This window comes from Leptosomus discolor, chromosome 2 (assembly GCF_034619465.1).
Source record: "Leptosomus discolor isolate bLepDis1 chromosome 2, bLepDis1.hap2, whole genome shotgun sequence".
Taxonomy (NCBI): domain Eukaryota; kingdom Metazoa; phylum Chordata; class Aves; order Leptosomiformes; family Leptosomidae; genus Leptosomus; species Leptosomus discolor.
In genome coordinates, this window is record NC_141392.1 from 60020828 (window position 1) to 60026827 (window position 6000).

Sequence of the window (6000 nt, forward strand, 5' to 3'; positions counted from 1 at the left end):
GCGGTCGCTGCATCAGCTGCCGCTGCGGGGCTCGGCTCGGCCTGGCCTAGCGCCCTCCAAGATGGCGGGGTTTCCATAGCAACAGGGCGGAGGCGTCCGGCCGGGAAGATGTCGCTCGGCGGAGCGGTGGGGCCGCCGTGACGTTGCCAAACACCCCCGAGCCTGGGGCTGAGAGAGAAAGGGGTTGTCACGCCTGCGTTTCTCATACGGATAGCTTGGCGTTGTGTTAGCGGGCCTGCGGAGGGTTGGATCCGAGAGGTCCTTCCCTGTGTAGGGAGATCCTCGTGTTGCATGCGGAGCGTGAAGAGAAGGCCTGGGTGTCGTGTATGCCCAGGAACTGAAGAAAACATCGAAATGTTATTTGTAGCAGCTAGAGTCACAATGAAATTGAAGCGCATGCTTCTCACAGCTTATGGATTTTGTGTGTGTGCAGTGTTTACAGATTGCCCAAATTACTGATGATACCAGCTCCTGAGAGCTGCTCTAGGCAGAGGAAAATGCTGTTCAGGTTCAGAGTGGCCTGGATGAACTGGAGAAATAGTCTGAACAAAGGAGAAAATAAGTGGGCGCAAGCAGAAAGGCCTGTACTGAGGCAGGAATAACCAGCTCTATAAATGCAGACAGGGCAGGCCCAGCTCACTCAGTAGCTGTTCCACGGACAAGAGAGTAGGGGGGTTTATTAGGTGTGATTTACCTCAGTTTGTCGTATGGTGCTGTGTCCTGATTCGTCTGGGACAGAATCACAGCCCAGCCGTGCCAGGCAGCCATTAGCAACTTCAAGCCAGCCAGGGCAGCTGACCTGAGGGAGCAACGGGTGTAGCCTATTTCATGATGTCTCCTCATTATAAAGGGGGGAGGTTTGCTGAGAGGGCTCCTGTGGGATTCTTGCTGGGGTTTCTTCTTCTGCTCCTCTGGCTTCTCCTAAGGATTGCTCTCCAGTTGATTGTGGTAACTGCATATTCATTTGGCCAGCATGACTGTATATCTCTGTCGGTATCAGTGGTGGTTCATTAAATCTGTTTCACTTCTACCCACGGGTCTGCTCTCCTTTTTCCTGATTCCCCTCCCTGGCTGGTGAGGGGTTGTCAGGTGATAGAGCATCTGTTACAGTTCAGCCCCAGGTACAGGCTAAACATAGACAGTGCTGTTTAGAAAACAAAGATGCCATATTTGGATGTGTAAGTGAACATGTAGCTTCCAGGACATGGGAAGCAGCATTCCTATTGCACTCTCTGCAATAAGCCCTCATGGGGAATACCGTGTCCAGTTTTAGGCTTTGCATATCAAGAAGGTTGAGTGAGTTACAGCCTCAGGGCCTGAGTGTGCTGACATGCCTCGGCTGTCCTGGTCAGCTTCAGCTGTGGCATCTGCTCCTGCACCCTCTGCTCCAGGCGTATGTCTTCTGAGGACCTGAGCCTTACACTTTGGCCTTGTCTCCAGTCCTATGTCAGGCCCTGCCTCCTGTTTCTCCTGAAGAAGATCCTGACCAGTTGCTTCACTTTGGGACTGTGTGGGCACCCTGCAGGCAGCACCCACTGTGCCTGCCACACTGGGATATGGTGGGACTGTGGCTGGCTGCTGAGCTTGCCCTTGGCCCCTCTCCTCTGAGCCCTGCACTTTCTGCTCCCGCTGGCCAGAAAGCAGAGACAAAAAAGTGAGACCTAAGGGAAGGCTGAACAAGTGGTGCTTGTTTACATGAAAGAACAAAAGGCTGTAACTTGGTTACATTCTTAGTGTATATAAAATACTACAGCAGTTGTCCATGTCTAGGGGTGAGGGGGGGGAAAAATACCATGAGATACAAGTGGGACAATGAAGGCTTTGGTTAGATATTAGGGAAAAGCTGGCAGTGAGGCTAATGTTCCTCAGCCTGGCTTTGTGATACTACAAATTTGTTGCCATGGGTACTTATAATCCTCAGGTTATTTCTGGTCTTTCATTTAGTTAAAGTTTTGCCTGAAACAAAGGCCCAAATACTCTTTGTTGGGCTCAGCTCTTCCCCCACTAACAGTTGCTTTCTCTTCAGTGGTACAGCTGAAGAAGGTGATTAAATTTGACATACATAGGTGGAAGTGTTTGAACCTATTTAACTTAGTGAGGTTATAAAATTGCAGGCTGCTTAATTTTGGCATGTGAATAGAATTGCAATGCTTTGTTTAATTTTAACTGAAAATAATATTTCTCAAAACATCCAAAACACTAAGGTCTTCTGCATTGTACATACAGTTTGTCTGGTAAAGCTAGGAAAAAGAAAAGACATTGACCTGCAAGAACAGCCTCTCTCCTTTTCCAGACTTTGAAATCATTTGGATGTGATTTTGAACTTCATGACTCAGACTTGGTTCTGTAATAAACTGAATTGAGATATCGAATCCAAATAATATTTTAACTTTTGATAATTACCTGAGATCAGATTTCCAGTTGTGAGGTAAAATAATTTTCGTCTTTTCACAGATGCATAAAAAATGAGTTATTTTGAACTTTTATCTGTGCTAATTGCTTTGTCATTCAGACCTGAATAGAAAATTATTTCGTTTGCAGGAAATAACTGTTTATGATGCAAGTGGAGGTTTCTGTGCGAGTCCTGGGGACATTGAGGTTAGTAGTGTTTTCACATCTATAGTATCAGAAAAAGAAATGATGTAGAACTCAAAGCCACTTCTCTTCCTGTGCGTAGCTTGAAGACTGAGCATATTTTGATGATATCAGTCAGCTTTTATAGTCTCTTGGGCTGAGTCTCTTTTTAATGTTAGAAAAATTAGTAACTTCTCTTTCATTGCCAGTTGCTGGTAACAAAACCAGAGTCTTGGCAAAAGCTGTCGTAAAGCTAGAGCTCTTCTTTGAGCGCATTTGCTTTTAGCTGTTCTGGGGATGCTCCTCTGTACATATGTCAGTCTAATTTTGGTGCCCAAAGGAAGGAAAGGGGGTGGAGAACAGCCACCCGTTTTCTTTAAGGAAAGATAAATAAATGAGTGCTACTCATCTCTTGAAGACAGTTTACTTCCACACATCTTTTTTTTTGGTGGCTGCTGAGAAGGTAAGAACATAATTTAAATCTATTCTATATGACACTGCACAGGCGGGTGCATTTGTACCTACTGGGGTGGTGGGTTTTTTTAAACTGCTAAGACTTAAAGGAAAGAGCACAACTGGAGCTTAAGTGTTTGTGTTGGGTTTTGGTTGTGGGTTTTTTTTTTTTTGAAGTGCTGGGATGCGATCACAAGACATAACTTTGGTAAACATTATCAAAGAATTTACAATTTGCATGTGTGTATGCACAAATGTGAAAATTAAAACTGTTGCAGTAGGTAGTATAAAACAGCACTTATAATTTTCTTAACTAAGAATAAATTTGTGGCATTGACCTCTGCAGAATAGAAAATAGCCACAAATTGCAGTAGCTTTTGTGATAACTTTTACTCTGAACCTTCTTAATCCATGTCCTAGCTACTGGTGTATTATATCCATCTTCTGGGTTAATGGATGAAGTAATCCATTATCTCAAGTCAATGAAGGCTGTGACTTTAGAAGAGCAGTTTATTTATACTTCTTTAATTGTCATTATTTTAGAAATGCTTAAGGATCTGAAAGTAGATCAATAATACATTACATGCAAAATTGCTTTGAGAAAAAGCTTGCTAAGTCAGGCATCTCTAAGTTCAAAAACTTTAAAAAATAAGCCACCTTTTGCAAACTTAACCTTGTCTTCGGTAGGCCTTTTGATTGACCTTTAGTTACGTAGCTACATACTGTTTTAGCCTGACAGAAAAAAGCATGGTCTTCTGAGATTGCACTGTGTACGTGCCTGTCTCCCTCTCTTAAGGTGTGATGATGCTGGTTGTCTGTGTCTCTGCTCTGTGTTCCTGTTCCACCAGTTTCATATCAGAGTTGTTTATTACTTGCACCTGCAGCCATTCACCCTGACTTTTACAGACCTCTGTAATCCTTCTCATAGTTCTTTTGTTTTCCCACAAACTTGCACGAGATCACAGGCCTTATTGTACTGGGCGTTCTGCATGTTTCCCACATCTCCCCCTTTCCTTAATAATACGTTAGCCATAGCCATTGTTACCGTGACCTGTTTTTGCATGCTTCTCACTTGTTGCACTGATGACCAAATAATGTTCAATAGTGCAGTCAAAAATATCATTATAATACATCTTACTCCGATAAAGACCCGCACTTTCAGGTTTAATCCTGTAAACCAATTTTTTGGATTAATGTTATTAGTACTATAACAAGCCATCTTCTCCCTTCCCTGGTGGTATCCATACTCCACCCACCCAAGCACTATCATTGTTGCTGATGGGAAGAGTAGGGTCCCACCATGCCAAAGGCCTAAATAAAGGAGGATCAATAACATGTGCCAATAGATATGATCACCACCAACAATCATTGCTCTTCCAGATAAAGAACCTACATAAAAAGGTAACTGATTTTCCCTTAATAACCAGTAAAGCAAAAAAACAACAGTCAAAAGTTTATAGATAAACTGAAAGCCTGAGTTGTCCCACACGGTGGCTTCTTCAAGATTTATTTTTCTGCTGGAACTTCAATCTTCCTGTTGTAAGCGTCAGGATTGTCAATAATATGATCAGCCTCAATGTGACGAAGGACAGGACGTATATTCCTGCCCAGCAACCAGTAGGGACCTGTAGGTAAAGACACGCAACCATAACCATGTCCCCAAGACAACAAAGGCACCAGACCCACCCATTGTCCAGATTGTAAGTCTTTGTAATGCACTTGTAGGTAAACTTCTATCTATCTATCCCTTGTGCTGGATTGAAATGTCTTTTTATTGCTGTAGATTTGTCTGAACGTGTGAGATTCAGGAAATTTAAAACATAGATAGCTTTATCTAACTGTTCCTGTGCTGTTATACCAACCATATTCCCCTTATTTTGTTTAACATGTTTTTTAATGTCAGATAGGCATGTTCAACAATTGCCTGCCCTGTGGAAGAGTTGAGGAATTCCTGTAACGTGCTCTGTCCCCCAAAGCACAAAAAAATCCCTAGTTCGTGTAGAAGTATATGCTGGGCAATTGTTTTAATTCTACGAGGCACTCCCATGCAGGCAATGGTGTGGGTCCAATGTCGACAACCATCTCGGCTTTTTTCTCTGGTGTGAGCAGTTGCGACCAAAACCCCTGAAAAAGTGTCAACAGAAACATGAACAAACCAAAACTTTCCAAATTCTCTGGTTTAAGCAACATCTGATTGCCATTGTTCATCTGAAGTAAGGCAGTGAGGGTTCACCCCAGTAGTAGCTTGCAATGGTATTACCAATTGGCAGTCTGGACGGGCAGCAATGATGTCCTTTGCTTGTTGCAAAGTGATATCAAATTGTTTCCATAGTGATTTAGCATTCCAGTGATAAAAGTCATGTGCCATTTGTGCTTGTTGGAGTTTATTAGGCAGTGTCACTGTCATTGTGAAGGCATCCGCCTTAGCATTTCCTTCCACAACTGGGCCAGGTAGAGATATATGGGATCATAAATGCATCACAAAATAAAGGTGTCAACGTTGCCTTAATAAGGAGGCTAACTCACGTAGCAAGACAAAAGCAAAGACAAAGACAAAAAAAGTCTGATTTGGTACCTCTTTGGGATAGGCTCCTTCTAATTGATTTAATATGCCACAAACGTAAGAGGAGTAGGTAACAACATTAGGAGAGTTGTTGGAAAAGCGCTTAAAGGCATTGTGTGCAGCTACCAACACCACTGTTTGCGTAGATCCATCACGTACTTCGACAAGACTTTCCCATTCACCATTCGCATCTTTCCACACTACCACGGCTTTACCAGTTTTCCCAGAACTGTCTGTAAAAATAGCTGTAGTGTTTGCAATTGGGTGTAAGTGAAGCGAGGAAGCAGGCTGTAACGGCAAGTCCTTCAGAGAATTCATCAGTTTATGCTTAGGTAAGTTGTGTTCAAAAACACTGATGTAATCAGCAAGGGTGATTTGAAAAGTTAGCGATTCTATCAGTAATGTTAAAA